Source organism: Pelodiscus sinensis, chromosome 23, assembly GCF_049634645.1.
Source record: "Pelodiscus sinensis isolate JC-2024 chromosome 23, ASM4963464v1, whole genome shotgun sequence".
Classification (NCBI taxonomy): domain Eukaryota; kingdom Metazoa; phylum Chordata; order Testudines; family Trionychidae; genus Pelodiscus; species Pelodiscus sinensis.
This window is the reverse complement of record NC_134733.1, coordinates 13,274,397-13,296,792: the sequence shown is the minus strand read 5'-3', so window position 1 is coordinate 13,296,792 and position 22,396 is coordinate 13,274,397. Positions and strand designations below refer to the sequence as shown.

The 22,396-nt window shown below is 46.9% G+C and overlaps 1 protein-coding gene across 4 annotated transcripts in view; it reads left to right on the top strand.

Moving 5' to 3' along the window:
- SPSB1 (splA/ryanodine receptor domain and SOCS box containing 1) overlaps nt 1–22,396 on the top strand; it is an 80,306-nt gene that overhangs the window by 14,852 nt on the left and 43,058 nt on the right. The window contains exon 1 of one of the 4 annotated variants that reach the window (XM_075906490.1): nt 7,762–8,956. The exons of the other annotated variants lie outside the window; for them this stretch is intronic. The gene's annotated coding sequence lies outside the window, so the exon portion shown is untranslated. Of the gene's footprint in view, nt 1–7,761; nt 8,957–22,396 lie in introns of those variants that run through there. 4 annotated transcript variants of the gene reach the window in all.

Below are 22,396 nucleotides of genomic sequence, written 5' to 3'. Positions count from 1 at the left end.
CTTGCCTTCTGGTTAAGGGGCGAATCTGTCTGTTTCTTGGAGGTGGAGTGGTAGGTGTCAGCAAGACCTGATAGTTGGGCTGGGATTTTCAGTGTCTAGGTTGGACTTTCTGCTCTGCCATGGGCTCCTTGTTTAGTCTTGCCCAAATCTCCTAACTTTGCCTGAACCTCCCTTCCTTCCTGTAAAATGTGAATAACACTGGGGACTGCTAATGAGCTCATTAATTTTAAGGCATTTGGATGTGGTGGGAGTGGGAGCCATCAAAGTGCAGAGAGGTGTTGCAAAAGTTAGAGCCGTTTTTCTAGCTCAGGAAGCTGTTTTTGGTCCAGATCCCATGTAAGCAGCGTGGCTCCCAGGAAGACTTGCTTTTTCCTGCCTGATGTCCTCCCAGTGTTTTCACCACCCCACAAGGCTATGGATGTTTGTCCTCCATAGTAGCAAGGGAGAGTTTCAAGTCTGGGTCCTTATGAAAGGGTTTCTTCACTAATTCATTTCTCCTGGAGATGCAGGTGAAACGGTAACTTGTACTCCTTGGCTCTGCTGCTGGGTATCCTTTAATAAAATGGCACTTGGCACCTTCATTGCCTTGAATTGCTTCTCAGCTCTGCCAGTAACAAGACCTGCCTGCCTTCAAGGCATTGTTCAAGCACCCCAGGGGGCTGTTGGAAGGTTGGCTCTGTGTGGGTGGGTGGGTGGATGGGGGGGTGTGTGTGTGTGTGTGTGTGTCCCCTGCTGATCACTGACTTGAGGGAGGAATATGCTAAGAGGGCACCAGATGAAGTGTTCAAAAACCCTAGGTTGTGTCCCCACTAGCAGACTTTGGTGTTTTTGCTGCCATGTCACTTAACCCTGGGAGTTATAGCTTCCAGCATTCATAGTCAGCAGTAAATTAATGCTACTGAGCTTGCTGGTATAGCTCAGGCTCCTTTGCCTAGGTGCCCTGCCCTGACTCCTACAATTCCCTTTAGTCTTGCAGCAATTCAATTCTGACTGACTTCTTTTCCGTAACTCTTGGCCAAAGCTTATGCACCTGTGTGGCCAGAGTCAGATAGACGCATGTATGTGCTGGCAGTTCGTTAGCCCATACCTTAAGCATAGCTGTTCACTATCAAGATGATCCTAATAGTGTTGCACCTATTTGTCCAGCTAGGTTGACTGAAATAGAGAAATTGAGATTTGCTTGGGGGAGAGATACAGGGAGTTGACACCCTGAAAATGCTGCAGCTTGGTGCTGTGGTACTTCCAGACGTGGCCAGTTTCTGTTCTCTGCTGGGTCTGGCCTCCCCTCGCGTTAACGGTAAGGCTTTTCCTGGTTCTGATGTAAATGTCTGTTGCAGTTGCTCTGTGTTGTGACAGGTTTACACTGTAGCAGTCTCTTAGTAGTGACACTCTAATTAGTTTCTCCCACTCTAGTGATAGCAGTTCTTCAGTCTTGGAAAAAAACATTTTAGTGCAGCTGTGGTGCAGTCTTCAGGCAAACTCTCCTGGAATTAGCAAATGAGTGGTGTGGAGGCTGATGCCAGCCTGAGTTCTTCTACTAGTGAAGAGATGCAAAGTGTTTAAATGGGTGATTTTTTATTTTAATGCTGCTAAGGGGGTTGGGTGGTTGTTGCAGGTTGAATAGTGCGGAAAATTGCAGCAACACGAGCTTCCTCCCCGCTGACTTGGAAGGATCATTCCTAAGAGTCAAAGGCTAGTTCAATCCTCTTGATTTATCCCCAATAAGGCTGATGGATGTTGGAGGTAAAAAAACAACAAATGGTCTGGTAGCACTTTATAGATTAACAAAACATGTACCGTATCTTCCGGCAAATAAGACGACTTTTTATACTAAAAAATATCCCCCAAAAATCGGGGGTCATCTTTTACACCAGGTATAAACATACTGTAGCTTCGGCTACATACAGAACGTCTCTATTATTACCTTTTAGCCCGCTGGATGTGCCCTAATACAGTACTGTATCATCTACCGTATTTTCCGGTGTATAAGGCAACTGGGCATATAAGACGACCCCCTAATTTTCCAGTTAAAACATAGGTTTTGGCCTATACTCGCCGTATAAGACTACCCCCCCTTCCGAGGCAACACCATTTAATAACATCAGTACTGTAGCTTCGGCTACATACAGAACGTCCCTGTGCTGATACTGTATGTACCGCGCTGAGCCAATCACAGCAAGCGGTGTCATCTATTAATGCATACAAAGCCTGCTCGGATTGGCTGAGTCAGAGAGGCAGGCTATTACAACCTTTGCCAATCCGAAGCTACAGTACTGATGTTATTAAATGGTGTTGCCTCGGAAGGGGGGGTAGTCTTATACGGCGAGTATAGGCCAAAACCTATGTTTTAACTGGAAAATTAGGGGGTCGTCTTATATGCCCAGTCGCCTTATACGCCGGGAAATACGGTAGATGATATCATGAGCTTTCGTGGGCTCAGCCAGGACACCCTCCTCCCCCAACTCACTGAATAGCTACAGTGCAGTAGCAACTCTGTCCCTAAATATCTTGTGTTAAAGTGATGATTTAGAGGTGAAATGCTGCGTAACTCATCAGTCCATTGCACCACCAGGTTGCCTGGAGACTGGGTGCTTGTGTGTGGTTGATTTGGAAGGGGCATATGTGCTCAAAGAGGGGTTTAGTTGGTGGGACATGCAGTGAGGTCAGGGATACTGCTGAAGGGACACTGGATGCACGGGAGAGATGCTTGCTCAGTCCCTGGTCAACATTGTTTGCAGCATGTTGCCCTGCCTGAGATTGTTCTCATGGTGCTTCTAGTGCAGGTTGCACCTCCCTGAACTGGGAGTCTCTGGACTGGCAACATCTGTGGTCTGGCATGGCCATGAATGTTCCTGGGTGAGCGAGCCCCAGAGCGGGAGGGTTAGCAACAGGGAGCTTGGTGAGTCTGGTAGCGGCAGGGCAGGGACCACAGCAGCCCAGGACGGGAAGCCTGGCCCGAGTGGTGGGACTGCAGTATCTTGGGCAGTGTCGGGGGCCACAGCACAAGATTGGGACTGCCTGCAGTAGGGACAGGGCTGCAGCCCAGAAGGGGAAGCCTGCCTGGAGCTGTGACAGCCTGGCAGAAGCATTCCAGCTGGGGCAAAGTGCTGCACTGGGGCTGGCCAGCAGGCAGCCTGGTCATGCAGAGGAAGCCAGCAGTGGGGAGGGGCAGCAGGTGGAGGGACTGGTGTTGGGGGCCCTCACCTTGTCTGGCACTATTTGAAAACACCTGCCCACTTCTAAAATCCCCTCCCCCAGCCTTGCAGGAGGGATGACTGGACCTGGGGATCAACTAGTTTTGTGGGACAAATGGTGATAAAACAGGGTCAAGGGGTGCGGGTCTGGCAAATTCACTCTTCTGGGACCAGTCAGGCCCTGGGAGGTTCAACCTGTAGTGTGGCAGCAGTAGCTTGTCCCAAGGAGTGTGGTTTAGTGTACTGTGGACAGGACCAGGAGCCAGAAAGAATTGTAGGCTAGTCCCAGCTGTCCCACTGGCTTGAGCAGGTCCTGTGTTTTCACAGAGGGAGACATCTGCTGAGCCTGGGAGGGCTGAAGTTATTGTGATGCTGATCTGTGCGGTGCTGCCTTCTGCCTGATGCAGGAAGCAGCATGGCTTGGTGTTGGTGGGAGATTTCTTGTGATGTAGAGACTTGTTTTGCTGGGCGGGGGGAATGAATCAGTCCTGTTGATGCCCTGAGAATGCTACAGCTTGGTGCTGTGGCTACAGCATGCTGCCTGGAACAGCTGGTGTGGGCCAGAAGCCTTCACACCCTCATTTCTAGATGCTGGCTCATGGCAAGTCAGAAGCTGGAAGCAATTTTTTTTTTGTGTTCCTGACTTCAGCTCACAGGTGATAAGCAAGGATACTTGCTGTGGAGACTTTCTTGGATGTCACCTGTCTTCTCGCCCTCCCCTTCCCTGTGGATCATGACTCATCAGCATGGTTTGGCGAGTTTCTGTAGCAGCGTCATCGTTAAGCTGCACAATAGCCATCTTGAAGGCTGAAATATGTTTTTCTCTTAATACTCAAAACCTTCTGACTCAGTGCGAGCCTTAACAATAAACTTCCTTTGGAAGGAAATTGGGAATGATGCCTCAAACACACCAATAAACAGAATGCATAAATCCTGGCGTAGCCTTTCATTCCGGGAATCATGGTACTCCTATGTTGTTTGAGTCAGATGCACTGAGTGCGAGCCTCTCTTGCAGAAACACTGCACTGTCAGCCCTGGCTAGCCTGTACTAGGGAGGGAGGACTAAATGGTACCTGGTGTGAGTCTGGCTTCAGGTGTTGGTGAACTTGCTCAGTGTCTGCATGGGTCTAGCAAGCTCTGTTGGACCTGCACTGCCTGGTGTTGAATGCTCATCTTAAGGGAGAAGAGCAGAACTTACATTCCCAGCAATAAGTGGAAGAAAAATCTGAAGTCCTAAACCAAACTGCAAAACTCAGTCTCTGCGGTACGGTTACTCATCTAACCAGAAAGCTTGGAACACTCTGAAATTCCCTTCATCTAAAGAAGGCCCTGACTTGAGAGGGTGGTTGGTTGAGCTAATGTCCTGAAGGCTGGTTCTTCATTTTTTCCCTATTCAGTCATTGTGATTCTGATAGATTGGAAGCTGTGCCTTCTTGTCTTGGCACCCCTTGTCTCTCAACCACTGTTATCCTCTGAAGAAGAGCATCTATGCAAGCTCATATGTAAGATGGATCTATCTTAAAACTTATGGTCTGTGCAGGGTTTAGAAGTGACTCTGATCCCCCCAGTTAATGGGTTTTCTACCTGTGCTAGGATCATAAAATCAAGTGGTATAAATGTTTGCTGTGTAACACAAGGAAGTTTTAAATATGTTGGCTGGAGCATGTTGGCTGGAGCAGCTCTGCCATAGTCAGCTATCTGGAGCGCCAACTGCTTGTAACTTTCACACTGTTAATATGGACACTACCTTGTTCATGGAGGTTTATGTGAAAATGCCAAAAAAGGGTCTGAGACACTTTAGGAATTTGAGCTGCCCTATTTCAAACTGGAATGTATGTGGAAGTCCATGCAGGTGAGTTAAAAATAAGTGAGTGAATAAGATAGGCAAGTGGGTTATGGGCGCACAAGTTCATTTTCTCCATGTTTTAATTAGAGAAATAGTATCCTACACTTACCCTGAATAAAGAACTTTTCTTGTGTTACCCTGCACAAGCCTCCCTGACTGACTTGGTGTAAACATCCAGCCATTATACTGACTTGCACCAAAGCACAGCTCTCCTGCCTAAGCCCAGTATAAAAACAGAGAAGCCATTTTTGGCTTGCTCTGTCTATTCCTGATTTGATTTATGGCTTGTGCATGGCTGGCTGATTTTAAAAAAAAATCATATAGTGAAAATCCTGCTTGAAACGAACTCTTCCCCCCCTCAAAGCAAGGAAAAGTTGATGCAATTATAAGTAAATTTGCTACAGGTTCTGAGTGAATCAGCCCTTTGACTATTTTCTTGTAAAGCAACGATTTCATTTGTTGGATGTTAGTGTGGGGGTGTTCTGTGTGTGTTTTTAAGAGGCCTCTGATCTTCCTTAATACCTCCTGGGCATGATTTGCATGTTGTCTCCTGTTCAAACTGGTATATTGGCAACAATTCAGTATGCTTTTCTCAAACCTTACCATAGGCAGCTTATTACCAGTACGTATCGTGTTAGAAGAAATTAGCCCCCTCTGTGTGTCTGGAGTAGAGCTTAAACTATGTCCTTTACTGTAAAAACTGAGTTTTAAATGGCTTTGAATCAAGGGCTTTTATTACGTAGAAAGCTCTGTTGTGCTGCATGCAGGTGAGGAAAGGGGGCCAACCAAACAGTATAATTTATGGACAACTTTTTTAAGAAAAAATGCAAATTGGGTGACACAAATGTTTCATGAACTGTCATTCCACTGAATTGTTTGGTCAGAAAAAATTCAATAAACATTTCATTTCAAATGCCAGTGATTCAAAACAGTTTCAGTTTAACAAACATTTAAACATAGCTTTGTCAAAAGAATAGTTTGTTTTGGGTTGAACAAAGCATTTAGTTTGCATGTGAAACTACCCCCCCACACCTGATGCAATTTTTTTCACACACAAACTTCCCCCTTTCCTCCCACAATGTTTTGGAATTGCCTGCAAACTGAAAAAAATTTATTTGGACAGCAGGTACTCAATGCAAGTGCTTATACTGTACAGGTTGAACCTTTCTGGTTCGGCAACATCTGTGGTCCAGCATAATTTTAGTTAGCTGGATGTCCACTTACCATGGATGTGGCCAGATTTCATGTGGTCCCAAAAAGTTGTACAGCCACCAGTCCTGGCTCTATTTTGTGCTGTTGTTTAGCTCTAATTTACCCCTAAATGTCTAAGAGCCCAGTAAGCCGTGAAAGTATTGATAGACAATATTAACCTTCTGTGGTCCTGCAAATGCTCTGGTTTGGCACAGGTTCGGTCCTGAGGATGTCAGACGAGAGGTCCCACCTGTATAACTCCTGGTTCAGGAGATGGAAGAAGCAATTCCAGATAAGTTATCTTTATACTGTTAAAACAGCATCAATCTTAGAGCTTTTAGCCGGATAAATATTTGCTTTAAAACAAATCACCTGTAATCAGAATAGTTATTCCAGTAAAACTTGTAAGTATAGATCAGGCCAGGTATTGAGAAAGCTAGCATGTCTGCTGCTTTGTAACTCGTGTCAAGTCCAAGTGCCAGTGCTGAACTGTTTGCAGTCTGGTTCAGAGAAATACAATATGACAAGGCCTGGCAGGATTAGATTTCTATCAGTAAATGTCATTGAACATCAGTCTCACTGTGTGTACATAAACCAATGAAAAAAGTCCATTGATCAAAACTCTCAGGTGTGCAAAGTAAGAAAAACATTGCTTGAGAACTTATTACAATTTTATTTGAAGGTATTTACTTTGTATATTTCTGGGTTTTTTTCAACTGTTAGTTCATAAAATGTTGTTTTTCTCCGTCTTAAATTGTCTGACTCCATAATGTCCTGCAACTGTGAAAACATCTTGATAAAAATAAACATTTTTGATATCCATCAAAATTCTTTAAAAAAAAAAAAAAAATCAAATTCTGCCAAGAGCCAATATTAGTTGAATTACAAAGCCTAAAGCTGAAGGAGTAGGCTAGAAAGGCATCAAGAGCACTGACCAAAGTAGGAGGTTGATGCGATTACTTGCTAGCATTTTGTGAAATGCCTTGCACGTCTCGTAGTATAAGAACGGCCAGACTGGATCAGACAGTCGGTCCATCTGGCCCAATATTCCGTCGTCTGACACTGGCCAATGCCAGAGGGAATAAACAGAAGAGGTAATCAGTCATCAAAAGTGGTTTGTCCCCTGTGACCCATTCACCTCTGGCTACATATTGATTTTAACAATTGACCTCCGTTAAATTTGGATTCCTCCGCTGTGTTAGACCAGTGGTTCCCAAACTTTTTGGCGTCACGTCCCCTTTTTGATTTGAGAAACCTTCATGCCTCCACCTCCCCCTCACCCCCAAAAAAGTAGCAGCAAAACTTTTTTTTCCTCGACGAAAGGGACTGATTGGGGCCTAAACACAAAATAGGAGCAAAACTTGTTTTTTAAAAAAAAAGTGCCCTTTTAAGAGCAGCGTGGGCATTTTGAAGTCTGCCCTGCACCCGAGTGGAAGGACGGACCAGGCTCTTTCTTGGGGGGAATGGGGTGTGTGTGTGTGTGTGTTGGGGGGGGTGTTTTGTGCGCGCTGCTCCTCCCCCCCCCCCCCCCCCGCTCCTGGAATTTCTTCACACACCCCAGTTTGGGAACCCATGTTTTAGACCCTCGAAAGGTGTATCTGGCTGAGGTTTTGTATTACTTTATGTAGAGTATGGATGTGAACGTATAATCATGCAAACAGTTAATTGATCAGCCTGGCCTTACTGGTTAACGTTCGTAGTTACATTCAGGCTCCTGCCCTGTTCGTAGGAAGCTGGCTGTCACCCTGCACTACTGCTTCCTCTGTATCCGAGGCAGCAACATGGGGGCGGCAGCTGGCTCCCTGGGATCAAGGCCGGCAGGCAGGAGCCAGATTATGCCTGGAGCTGGTTTAAAACCTGGCTTCCTGCGCACACTGGCTCCTGGGAAGCCAGCTGCTCCAGTGGGTGCATGCAACCATGAAACAGCTGAGTTTTTCAGCCGTTAACACAGTGGTCCCCGATGTTTTGGGGCTGCTGGGTGCCTGGGGGCGGGGCCAAGCATGTGCTGCACGCCTGAGGTTGGCACCGGCATGTGCCGCGATCCCGGGCAGGGGCTGTCCAGGTTCTGTGCGGCGCCCCTGGGGCTGGGGCCGGGGCCAGGGCTGGCGTGGCGCCCCCAGGGGCAGGGCCAAGGCCAGTGCCAGGGCTGGCAAGGGCACACGTGGCGCACCTGGGGGCGGGGGTCAGGGTCGGAGCCGGCCATGTGCCCGGGGCTGGCACCTGCCGCACGCCGGGGGGCAGGGCCAGCCCAGATTGCTCCGCGGGTGCATGTAAAGGGCCCGGCGGGTGCCATGGTGCCCGTGGGCACCGGGTTGGGGACCACGGGGTTAACACATTTACCAACTTAACATCCCTAATGTAGAGCCTTTCAAAAATAGGGCCAGGCTTCGGTTAGGTTCACTTCATTAAATAAGTCCTATTTGCAAGGGCTTCAAAAGGGCAGAACCAAGGAAAAAGGCTTTGTGAGAGGTCTGTTCTCACCTTTTGGCCATGCTACAGAAAGGGCCCTATTAGGCAGAAGAAGACACACTTGCTTTCTAGAAGTGAATTTTACTAGAAATATTTACCTCACTTTTAAAATAAATGAAAATGAGGCTTTGTCTCTGAACTTGAATGTGCATTCCCCGCCAGGGCTAGCACTGCAAACCCTGAGCTGCTGTAGGTGCTGGTGCATGATAATCTGAAAGTGAAAGTGCTTTCGAAGCTTCTTCATTGTCTAAGCAAGGTAAGACGGAAAATATAAGCCATGTAAGCAATTTAAAAACAGAGGGCTTCTTAATAGAAGATATCAGTAGCGGGCAAAATGGTTCTGGGAAAAATCTTCTCTCCAGCCATTCTCTTGGAGTTCCGTGCATACTAGAGGGAGATACATTTTAAAACCAAAATTATCACATGGACAATGCCTGTCATTTAATCTGGGGTGCCTTAAAAGCTGATGAGCAGTTGCCATGTGGCAGGACCTTAGCCCCAGTGATAGGATTACTGTGAAATGTAATTCTTGACAAAGGAAACGCGGCTTCTCTCCACTGAGTAGGATTGACCTGGTGCTGCATTGTTTTGTTGTGTCCTCTCTTCCCTGGGGCACTGGAACATAGCTTTGAATGGGAGGGGAAGGCATCCCTTAACTCTCCTGTTTCTTCTTTCCTGGATGAAAAGAAATCTTGGTTGCATTTTCTCTCTGGAAATGACCTGGGGATGGTTTTCAGATGCTCTTCTCTACTCACGCTGGAATGTTGAAGCCAGCCTTTGTAGATTGATGCATTGTGACTATTGAAATCTGGTGCATCCCACCCTATTCTCAACTGGGAGCTCTCTGGGGCAGGGAAAATCCTCTTGCATATGATTTTAATGTGTTGATGGCCTCAGCCCTGCTTTGGGGTTTATGGGTTGTACTGTAAAATAAACAAACATCATCAATGGCTATCTTCCCCTTTGCTGATGTAGGAAAAACCATGTGCTGCTGGCTTGAATTCTTCTCCAACTCCCATCCAAAAATTCTTCCCACTGTTTACTCACAACTGCAGGGTCATTCAGAGATCTGTCACATATGAAGCTTACTCTTAGTCTTGGGACTAATTAAATTTTAACATTGAAGAAGCTCTTCAGATTAGGGATGTTAGCGAGTAGTGGACCAGCCAATTACTCAATAAGCCTAAACTCATTCAGTATTCAACTGGAGTATTGACTGCTCACCTTAAAAGCCAGTTCCCCCCAGCACTCTCCGTGGGGCCTGTTGCCTCTATCAGAGGCAGCAGTGGGAGAGGGATGCTGCTGCAAAGCAAGCCCCTATTCCCCGTGACCGGGGGCGGAGCAGCCCCTGTTTGCGGCGGATAGGGGCTGCTGGACTCAGTGCAAGCTGGGGCCAAGCAATCCCGGCTCGCGCTGGTCCAGGACACTGCACCTCTGCGTTTTAAGTATAGTAAGGCTCTTACATTTAAAATGCAGAGCTGGGGAGCAGGTGGCTCTTGGAGCCAGCACAACCTGGGACAATTCAGTCCTGGCTTAAGCCAGCTCCTGGAGCTACCTTCCTGCGGCTCTGCAGAGCGATCCTTATCGACTAATCTTGTAGTCAATACAAATTGGGTTGACTACACGATGAACTAGATAACCACAATTCAACATCTTTATTTTAGGTGAGATGCTTTTCCTAGTCTGCATGCAGAAATTGCCATCTGGGTGCCCATTTTATTGCTTTTACAAGGCTGCAGAGAGCCTGGTAGATTTTAATATACTTTGCATATTATGCTATATACATGTCATACATATAGGTAGAGGTGGGATTTTACTCTCTCCCCCCCTCCCCACGTAAATGTCTGCTTGTAACCTGGGGGGACTGGGACAGAAGTGTTCCAAACAAGGACTTTGTCTCCTAGGCTGGGAGGGGAATTTGGGAAGCTTTTCGTTTTGCGGCAGCTGCATCGATGCCAGAATCTAGAACTGCTTTCTTTGGACCTCTTGCGTGTTACCATGTCCAGAATTGGTATCACGAGGAGATCCCAGATAGGACCTCAACTGCATTTGTGTATAAAACCAGTCTGTAACTGTAGAATAATTGTGTTTTTTAGAGAGCTCAAGCCACAAACTGCCAACAGCCAACATAAGCCAGGGGAGGATGCAGCCAGGCCGTTCTCTGTGGAAGAAAGTAGCACTGTTTAAAATCTGCCTTTAAAAATACTTAAAACTGCTGCAAACTCCTGTGTGGACTCTTCTCTGAATGGAGTCCTCAGACACCCTAAGCCAGTGACTCAGCCTCATTGTGCCAGGGATGAAAAACTATTGCAGAGAAAAGTAATTTTGGAGATTGACATTCTCCAAACACTCTGCATAGCTCTCTGAATGTGCTATGTCAGTGATGGGCAACTTAGGCTAGTGAGTGGGCTGCATGAGTAGCCTCTTTCATCTCAGTGAGCCGCAACATTGTTGTAACCAAGATGGCTTCCCAGGACAGGGTAGTCTTGCTCCCTGCGCTTGTGTACTTAGGGTTTGCAGGGTGTGCCGACGGAACTGTAGCAGCACTTCGATTGGCTGCTGGGGAATGCATGGTTCTCAGTCAGTGTTGTGTGCAATCAGCCTGCACATCACTTCATATGCCCTTGCTTTAAGCACATGTCACTTTAACATTACTGGTAGGGGAAAAACCTACATGGACAGAAAGCCACAGAATCTGGCAATACTGTGCATGGGCAATGGGAAACACGTAGAACCTAATGGACTGCATGTGGCCAGCAGGCCACGGTGCTAGGTGTTTAGACACACGGTAAGGCAGGTCCCCGTTCACAAAAACATAGCGTAAATGGACTATGTGTAAAGGAAACTCTTATATGAGATGGGGATAGAAAGGAATGCACGGAATATGTTAATGGTAAAATGAATTAGGGAAGGGAGGGGTGTTCATTTGTTCCAGCTGGCTCCTTGGTGAAAGATAGTAAATTATCACTTGTGGGAAGAAGAGATTTCTACCCACTTGTAATTCAAAAGGCGAATCTTGAATGTGACCAACTTTAAGTCCCAGTCATCTGCTCACATGGGGAATAGATACTGCTGGACAGCTGTGAGAACTTTGTCTCGCAAGCTTGCTGAAACCATGTTCCAGAGGAGTAACCCATCAGAACAGCCTTTCCCTGACTTGCATATAGGGTTGCCAGGTGTCCAGTATTGACCTGAACAGTCCAGTATTTTTGCCTCCTGTTGGGTAAAACAATTCAGAAAATACCAGACACCTGGCATTTTCAGCAACCAGGCTCAGCCTCTGTTTCCCCCCTGCCCACACTTACCTGGTTCCGCAGGGGCTTGCCTTGTGGCTGTAACAGGAAAAAACAAAATGACTGCCAGCAAAAAAAAAAAGCCGCCTCTTAAAGGGACCATGATAATTTTGTAAATTTTTTTTTTGGTCAACAACATTGGTGGTCTCCTTTTTTTACTCAACAGCATTTTTTTCCTGTTTTTTTTTTTTTTTTAAAGGGGAGGGAGGTGTTTGGTATTTTTGGTTAAACCATCTGGCAGCCGTACTTGCAGAGGGCACACTGCAGGAGCATTACCTGCCGGTCTGCTGCTTTGTGAGCATCCTGACTGTCCCAATGTACGGGGATCTCTGTGATCGCTGAAGTACGTCAGAGTAAGGTGGTAGTTGTGAACTTCAGTCTGTGTTCCTTTGCAGGATGGGAGGTGATGGGCATGAGTGGGAAAGCTTCTACATGCTAGTGGTTCAAAACAAAGCTGCTAGATTAACATCTCTGGACTTCCTGTAAGAGGATTCATTAGAAAGCATTTTTCCACCGTCAGGATCAAGCCAGTCACAGCCTAAGCTGGTTAGGGAAGGGCTACTCTTATGTTTGGGACTAGCTTAATCCCCAAATAAAAGTTCATCTAAAGTAGATTTGTGAGATTCCAGGCCAAGAAATAAATGTGGCCCCACAGCCAAGGGATAAGCTGATCTAGGAGACCAGGCAAGGGCTGTCTGGGTTCCAGGAACCTCTAGATATCTGCAAAACAAGCCTGTTCGCATCACTGTGAGCAAAAGCATCCAAGGCACAAGGGATGTGTAAGTCTGCTGAGTTGCAGGAAAACTGCTCATCAGAGCCTGGCTGACAACTGCAAACTAACTGTAATGTTCCATTAGCAGCTAGGTAGCTCCAGGAGGAAGGTCTCTGCTCTTAGCCAGTAGTGCTGTGGAACATAGTCAAATGGTTATTCACCCTTAATGGAAGGGAGGAGGAATTTCCAGTTACGGCAGGTTACCAAACCCTTGTGCATGTTAGACTTGACTCAGCTTAGTGGAGAAAAGTGGGCTTTAAATTTCTCCTTGAAAAAGTGGGTTTCGCCTGATTTGCCATTTGTTCTACCCTCTGGCCAGTTGAGGAGCTGCTGCATGGGGTAGGTCCAGTGTGGATTGCCCCTGTTAAATTGGGTAGGCATGAATGTGAAAGGAGTAGGCTTTGGAGAGCTATTTGCTCATCATTGGAATCAATGGGAAAGACACTTGCTAATGGGGCAAACTTTTTTTTTCTAGGCTTCTCAGATGCTACTATGTCCTCTGCAGAGTTTTCACTAGATTTTTTTTTTGGGGGGAGGGGAAGAGGGGAGGGTTGAAGACAGGCTTAACAAGTGGTTTCCACCTCCCCACCAAGAATGGGAGGCATCTGAGGGTAGCTTAAAACTCAGCTGAAATTGTTTGAGGAGGCAGGGGGGATGGGTTTAAAGGGTAGGGTTGCAGATCAGGTGGTCTGGATGCTACTCCTGGGGTTGTCAGTTTGGCTGTAACCATTCAGCAGCAAAGCAAGAGTACTGGCACAGTTTCATAGGTGGTAAGAATGGGGGAAATGCAACAGTGTTGTTTTCCAGGGGTATGATGATGTAGACTTCATGCATTGTTGGTCGTTCTAAATGCAAAGTGCCTGGTGTAGAGACTCCTTCCTTGCCCACAACAACATCCGTATGATTTTCCTTGGGGCCCATATTCAAGAAATATGGATGAGCCAAATTCAGAGCTCAAAATTCCTCCTTATTCTCAACTAGCTTAAAACAAGTGGTTTTTCGGGCAGGCCACAAGTTGAGGGAACGTCCTGTTACAGATGATGAGAAAGAGGTACATTCCATGGGAAAGAGAGGTGGGGTGGGAGGGAGACCAATAGAATTAAGCCATACCAGGGGCAGTTGAAGACTTTCCTAAACTGGGATTTGTGGTGTGAGACACTGGCACATGCTAATGTGCTTGGGGAACCTAGGAGCTGTTGAACAGGGCAATGTATGCTTGTGAAGCTGGCCACATTCGATTTTAAGCTCTCTGGTAGGCTTTAAGATGACCCCCACCCCGCCATGTAGCATGTGTTAAAAGTGATGTCTTGTGTATACACTGAATTCTCAGACATGTTGCTGCCCCCGCTGGCTAACATGCCTGAATCCTAGTCTAGATAAGACCTTCGTTACCTGCTTGGTTGGCTGTTTGGGGTCCTCCCAACCATCTAGCATCAAACAGCAGAAGCCCCTCCACTGTCTTGTGCTAACATAGCATTTGTTTGTGTCCTGTTTTTGTATACTATGGAAACTTGTGGTCTTGGCACAGTTGGGCCACCCATGCAAGTGAAATCCTGTGGGGGTGTTGGTTGAGCTGCTTGCTAACAAAGGTTTTTCATCAGCCCCGAGTGGACAAGACAAATAGCCCAGTAAGTGACCAGCAGTCAACAGTGCAAGAGAAGGCTCTGCAGCCGACTGAAATGGGCCATTTTGGTTGTCAGGCTAATAATAAAAGTTGACCAATCCACCCTCGTGGGCCATCTGCACTGGGATGAAGTTCTTCTGTTTTGATCACTCCGCACGCAGATCCAAAGGCTGCCAATGGGAATGGGGAGGGGTAAGAGTCAGGATTTTTGTGAGAGCTGTACTCCCACAGGGGGAGGGTTTGATGCTGAGACAAAGGGACAGCAGCTCGTTTTTGCAGATTGAAGGCTGTTTGGCAGTCGCTGTGAAATAGGCCCATTTGTGTGTAGCACTTAAATGTGCCTGTCCAAATTAGACCAGTGACAAAGCAAGGAATAGAACCCAGATCTCCTATAACCTAGTCCAGTGCTCCTGTTTACTAACCACACAACCACCCTTTCCTTTCATAGTAAACGCTAATGAGTGGAACCAAACTTTATTCCAGGTCCCTAGGTTCTAGCCTCTGTTTCCTGGCCTGTGACCATACCTGCTCTTGTACTACAATATCAGGGCAATTAAGTCTAATTCAGGACTACTTACACTGGAGGAATGAGGTCTAATATTTTAGTACATTTCCATACATGAAACCGTGCTTTTCTTAAGGACTTCGTAATCTGCCTGTGTCCATGCTGTGAATGGTTTGCCAAAAATCATCATGACATCAAGCTTACCTCCTGTGAATTCCCTTCAGAACAACTGGAATGGCCCTGCTGGATCTGACGAATGGTCCAGCTAGCCTAGAGTCCTGTCTTCTGGCAGCAGCTGATGCCAGATGCCTTGACAGTGGAGCAGGGCCTGTCAGCAATAATGATCATTAACGACACATTCTAGGCACTAGCCTTTTGGGCACGTTCAAAAATCAGAAGTGATCATTCTGTACTTAAAAATACACCTGTTCCTTGTCTGTAATGGTGACGAATTTGGTTGTGGGGCAGGGGTCTAATTCCCGGGCATAGTGGTGTTAGCGAAAGATTTTGTAGCCCCTTGAGTGTGGCTGTTGTAGAGAACATGCCTTGGAGACAGCTGGTTGTGTGTGAAGTGTGGTCTGTCATGACTCCCCCGGGGCTCTTTTTTTCTAGTCTCTTGGTACAATTTGCTTCAGACACTTAAGTGCCTACGAGAGTTCCTCTGGTAAACGGGGTGCTGCACTTGCATGGCTCTCAGCCAGCCCTGCGCTTGCATGGGAAGCAGTGCGTGTGCAGGCCTGGGATGTTCCCTTTCTGCGCTGTTAGCTGCAGAGTATGCTGACAGAGGCTCTTTTCCCCCACCACTATCACTTTGCAGCCATGCACAGGAGGTGAGTCTGGCTTTTAACACGTGGACGTCCTAAAGAACCACAGGCCTGCGGCGTCTGTTACTAGCATGCACCTCTGGGCTCTTGACTGTGGGCGCTTGAACTGGAAGCGCTGGCAGGCACTAACCACAGTCCTAATAGTGACGGTTGGACAAGTGTCTTGAAAGAGCGCTAGTTCCTTGTGGGAATCCGGCTGGAAGGGGTGTGTTGATGTGACCGGTTTCCATCATGTGCTAAGTAGAGCAAATGTGAAAGTGCTGCTAACCTCAAACGTCAGACTGTCACTCTTAGCTTGGCGAAGTGCTTAGAAAGGTTATCTCTCATACTGATGGCTCTTTCCAGTTGAGGTGGGGGGTGAGGCCTCTCCTCAAGTCCCTAAAGTCGGCAGGGAAATGCCCCTGCAGGGAGTTGCTGTGCCCTGGGCAGCTCTGTGCTGGGTCCGGTGGAGAAGGGCCAGGAGGTCTGGCTTCTAGGTGAGGGCCATGGGGCTCTGTGCACTGCCTATGCCCTGTGGGTGAAAGCAGCAGGTGTGGGGCAGCACGGAGCCTCATGTTCCCCCTCTCCACAGGAGCCAGATCTGCTGGTCACTTCTGGGGCTCTGTGTGGTATTCCAGGACAGGCAGGCACCAGGCAGCCTGCCTTAGCTCTGCTGACCAGAAGCCCTCCCATGTAAGCTGGAACCCCAACCTCCCACCCCATCCTCAGGCCTCCAACCCAGAATTGCCCCCTGCAATCCAAACCATTCATCCCTGTTTCTACTGCAAAGCTCACACCCCTAGCCCAGAGCCCATGGCCCCTTCTGTACCCCAACCAAGTCTGAACCCCTTCCCAAACCTGGAGCCCTCTCTTGTATTCCAAACCCTTCATCTCTGGGCCCACGCCCGAGCTCGCACTCCATCTCGCACCCCAATCCCTCAACCCACAGGGCCCCTCCTGTATTCTGAATCTTTTGGCCCCACCCCCAAGCCTGGGGCCCTCTTGTACTTCCAGCTCCTCATCCCCAGAGCCTGCACCCCAAGCCTGAGCCCCCTCCCACACTCAAACCCTTTGGCCCTACTTCTGCCCATGAATTTTATGTCCACCAATATGAAGGTGATATGTCACTCATCACCTCCCCATTCGTGCACATAACACTATTCATTCCGCTCAGGGATAGGAAAAATTAGAGGGAACACTGCCTCTGAGGGCTCAGCAGGCTGCTCCTCTGTCCAGTAGCCCCTATTGTAGTGGTGCCTTTTTGAGGGTCTCTGAATTCTGCTGCAAACCTTCTTGAGGGTCTCTGAATTCTGCTGCAAACGAGTTACCACTTGCCTAGGCAAGTGGTAACTTGTTTGAGGTTGAAGGGAACCACTCCCCTTTACTCAGTACTGTGATCTGTTTGGGATGGGATGCCACGCTCCTAAAATTGGAGAGTGTGTTCCAGCGAGTCTTAAAATGACTGACTCTCCCCTTTTTGGTCAAGAGTGGATGCTTCTGCTGCTACCCTAATAGCAACTCGAAAATAGGGAAAGGTTCAGTGTGCTTTAGATGGATGAAACCGCTTGGCTTGCTGAGCCTCTCAGCCAGTCTTGATAAAGACAGACCCTGACCGTAGTAAAGACCTAGTATCTGTCTCGTTTGGGTCATGTGCTGTTTGCATTCACTCCACTCGCATAGGCACTGACAAAGAACGCAAGACGTGGTCTAAATTCTTCACTTCGTCCTAGGAGTCAGTTTAAAAATGACTCTCTGCTTAACAGCAGATCTCTTTTGGGCTGTTTCTATGTCCACAGCTTTCTTTCAAGAGAGCCCAAAATGCCCTTAATGTGCTATAAACTTGGTTTCCTAATTGGAAACTTTCCACTGATGTCATGAGAACTTTCCATAGCCCACTTCAAATGGTGTGTTTCACCAGAAGTAAGTGACTAAATAAACATTTGCATTACCCGTTTATTTAGCGGGTATGTTGATTTATGAGGAATTCAGATGGCTGTAAGAAGACAGCTGGCCTATGCATATTTTTTGCTGTGCCTTTGGACTGTGGGGGGGAAAAAAAGTAGCTCTGAAATGCCATAGGTGCCCCCTCTGACTGTGATTCTTTCTTGTTTTGGCTCCCTTTTTTGACGTGGGCAGACACAGGATTCAGACAGCCATGTTGGAACACTCATGGCATAAAGCAGCATAAAGGAATTCTGTCCTTTTTGAAGAGGGAACCTACAGATTAGTCTGCATAGAAATCTTCCCTTTGATATTTCCATACCCTGTGCTCCTTGTTTCCCGTCCTTCTGCCTTTCTCCCTGTCTTCCCCTATTTATTTTGGGTCTGCACATCCTAAACTCAAAACTCCAGTAATCTGAGAAGAAGTGGGCTGTGCCCACAAAAGCTCATGATCCCATCTACATGTTTTGTTAGTCTATAAAGTGCTACCAGACCATTTGTTGAAGTTTATCCTGTTCAGACTAACTCGGCTACCCCCTGAAGATTCCAAAATGCAGCAACTCTTCTTTTTATTCTAGAGGGCTTGTCAGTGAAGGAGGGGAGGATATATGTGAAATTATGTAGTCAAAGATTTGTCACTAATTACTGTGTGGCCAATGTGTATTAGCAGCCTTTATTCATTACCAGTGTCCTGGCAAGTAGCTAAACAAAATCTATACCACCACTCAGTATGTTACAAGACTAATTATACTCTGGTCTTAATTTCCCTACCAAGCATGCTTACATTCCAGTACAGGAAATCAGCAAGCATGCCTCATCTGCACTTTGTATTTACAGGGGAAAAAACAAGCTCAAACATTCAGTGTGAGCTAACTCCAGTTCTTAAATCTTTTTGCTCTTCCTGGGAGCGTCGTTAAACCTCACTTCTGTCTGCTCTAGATTGGCTGGAACCACTTTCCTTTTAACTCTAGGCAAGTGTCTAAATATGTCTGATAGTTTTTAATATTACTGCCAAGTATTTTTCCCACTGTAGGTGTCCCCTTCTCTCCCCCCTTCCCCCCAAAAAAGTGTGTAAGGAAAATAAGAGTAAGAATTTGCTTATATGCTTAGCATGCAATTTGTTTTCTACCCAGGTGAAGTAAGATTCTGCATGTGGTTATTCAAAGGAATGTGTACAATGAGTTGTCTGATGTAGTGGGGTAATCATGTTAGTCCTAGGAAGTTAGACACACAAGGTGAGTGAGGATCATATCTTTTATTGGTGGAATACAAGCTTTAAAAGCTTACACCGAGCTCTTCCAGCTTGTCTTTCCCCAACAGAATTGGTGGGTGAGGTGGTCCTTTATTGGACCTTATTGTCATTCTAATCTCCTGGGCGGACATGCCAACAAGTAACACAGTCAAGTTGTACAGGTCATGTTTGTGCCCTAGAGTGGTGCTCCATTATGTAAACGTGGGGAGCCCTAACTTTGTTAGAATGTAAATAATTTCATTGAGCTGCGTGCTGCTGAACTCTTGACTCGGGCTTGGAGAGGCAAGTTACTATGGTGTCTTGCAATCTGTATCTAGAGCTTGTGCTATTGAACTAAGTGGGAGCTGCATCAGGCCCTTAGCTTTTCTCCTTTTACTTAAGGTATGCCTACACTAAAAGTGCGATGGGCAGCACGCTCTACAACAGGAGCGTTTTCCATTGCTCTAGTAAATCCATACCCCTGAGAGCCAATATAAGAATTCTTCTGTTGAGCTAGGAGAGCCTATAGCTGGGCTGAGGTTGGCTTAATGAGATGCTGTCTTCTCTTGGCAGGGGAGGCTCAACCTCCTGCTCCATCCTGCCTCTTCTTGCCCCCCCATCTCACCTCTTCCCATCCCCCGATCCTCCCCCTTCCTCCAAGAGCATCTGGCACACCATGAAACAGCTGATTTGTGGCAGACCAGAAATGCTAGGAGAGCGGGGTTGATTGGCATGGCAGCTGGGAGGTATTGGGGAGGAGGGAGAGCTGTCTGCCATTGGGTGCCAAGCACCTTTTTTTGGGTCTGTGGATGCTCCAGACAGTTGGAGGAATAAAGGCTCTCAGGGCTGCTCTACACTAGAAAATTAAATGGATGCAGCTATATCACTCAGATACATGGAAAATCCACACACCTGCACAGTGCAATTAAGCTGATTTCAATTCCTGTGCAAACAGTGCTTGGCTGATGGAAGAATTCTTGTGTTGGTGTAGCTCCCACCTGTGGGGGAGCAGGATTTCCTACAGAAACAGCAGACCCCTCCCCCCTTCCCAGTGCTGGTCAATGCTGAAGCCCTACAACCCTAGCTGTGTGACAATAGCATTTCTGATATAGACCTGCCCTAAGTTTTTTGTACTTAGGCAACCTTGTGCTTTGCAAATCTGCGCTCTGCTTGTGTCCTGTGATGCAAGCCGCTTTCTGTGAAACGTCTTAAATTGGCAAAGCTAAAAAACACACATACCACACTAGACAAATGGACAAATTTAGCTGTCTTGTCACTGATGTGTGTGGTATCTTAGGCCCTTAGCAATGCTAGGTGATGTAAGAATCCATGCGAGTCACTCCTTTAGCCTCACCCAACTAAAAGCACTTGACAAACTTGATTAAGCTCTGGTAAGCCTCTCGGGGTAGGGTGAAAGGAGTCATGTATTATCTAATGAGGCTGGATGGCAGTGCAGAGACAGAATCTTCACTAAGGTGTGTGCACTGCTTGCCATGTTCCTGTTCAAAAATAATTGGACTGAGGTGTTCCGGTAAACACAGGGCTCCATTGCCTCTTTGATCCTTCATTAGTCGATGAGATCTAGTGAGGTATAAGCCCAGCATGCTTGGCTGAAAGTGTGTGTGTGTGTGTTCCAGCACACAGGTGATGAGAGATGCTTTTGAGTAGTCCGGCGTTCTTTCCGGAATGTCCTCTTACTCAATAGTTGCTGGGCAGCTCCATGTTATGGAGTAGCTTGTCACTTCTGTGTATTTTGGCAGTGGTGTTTGCACCTGTGTGTGATGAGTCATCTAAAGGATGTCGGCGCTTGTCCATGCTGCCCCTGGGTGAAACCTGTTTTGTTCCTGCATGTAACTTTCAGATGCTTTGTAGACTTTGACCGATACTCTGGTCATGAGAGGGGCATGCATGCACCTTTTTAATAGTTGCTGCAGGCAGACTGAGAGTAGGCTGGCCATGTAGTGTTGGACATAAGAATGGTGAGACCAATGATCCAGCCAGCCCAGTATCCTGTTTTCCAATAGTGCATGGTGCTGGATGCTTCAGAGGGAATGAAGGGAACAGGATAACACTGTGATCCATCCTTTGTAATCCAGTTCAAGCTTCTGGCAGTCAGACCTGGGACACAGATGGCATTCTATTGCATCCCTGATCACCTTCACTGACCACTGTCCTTGACTATCCTCCATGAATTTAGTGTTCTTTTTTTAATCTAGTTGTGCTTTTGGCCTTCAGCATCCTCTGGCAAGGAGTTCCACAGGTGGACTATGTTGTCTGAAGAAATACTTCCTTTGTTTGTTTTAAACCTGTAGCCTGTTGCTTTCATTGAGTGATCCTCCGGTTCTTGTGTTGAGAAGGGGTTAATAACATTTCCCTTTTCACTTTCTCTGCATCAGTCATGATTTTACAGATCTCTATCACCTCCCCACCCCATTTGCCTCTTAACTCCTTCTCCTTGTTTCCGATGGCTGGATACTGTGAAGATAAGAACTGAGTTCACGCCAATAGATATAAGCAACTGTTATAGCTGCTTCAGGGATAAGAAGCAATGGTAGTTGGAGGACGAGGTTAATGGTGGTGATTTCCTACTAAAATTTAATTTGTGCTATTAAATTTGTGAGGGAACCCCTGGATGGAAACTTTTGGAGGAGACAGCATGGCCTGATCTCTCAGGTGGCCAGGACGCCACATGGACAGTGGTGGTACAAGGAAGACTTACCTACTTACCCCATTAAAATGGCTTTTGCATCTCAAGTTCTGGTTATTATTCCAGCTTGTTGCTATTCAGATGCCGTATAAAACATGTAATTGTGTAGGAAAAATCAGCAAGCAGAGATTGTGTGCAATCCAGAGCCGTCCTTACCCATACACAGTTGTGTGGGGCACCTGAAAATTTGGGGCACCACTGGAACTTTGTCGACCCACCTGCTTCTTCCTGTCCCTGTTCTGTGGCTCTGCTTCCTCCGAAGAGGATCCAATTAACTTAAAAGTGGGGAAAAAACCTTCCAGAGCTATGGGCAGAAGATTGAATCTGTGAAAGAGCTGTGCAAGTGGTAATGAAGCCTTTCAACAGGCATTTGCGCACCCCAGGTATACTTTGTATGGTCAGTGTACTGTTAGCCTACAGGACCTTAGTTTACAATTGGTTTGAAAAGCATTTCATTAGTGTGTTGCTGAAGATGATAAAATCCCATCTCTTAAAAAAAAAAAAAAAGTCATTGTCCCTGGCTGCCATCAGGCATTGGAACGCCAGTTAAATAGGACTGCGTAGGGCCCTATAAATCCTAAGGATGGCCCTGGTGTGATCGTTGTGCGGATGGAGAGAGAATGTTTGACTTTGGAGACAGAAAAATCCTCAAGAGGGCAAGTTTTACCCTCCTTGCCCTGACCACTTGGTTCAGCTCTGCAGGAAATGCCACTTAAGGGTGAGTGTTCGGTCTCGCTAGCCTATTCTCAGCTAACCTCTGCTGAGACTTGACAGCAAGGAGACGGAGACCAATGGAGTGGTGGAGCCTAGTGAGCTGGTG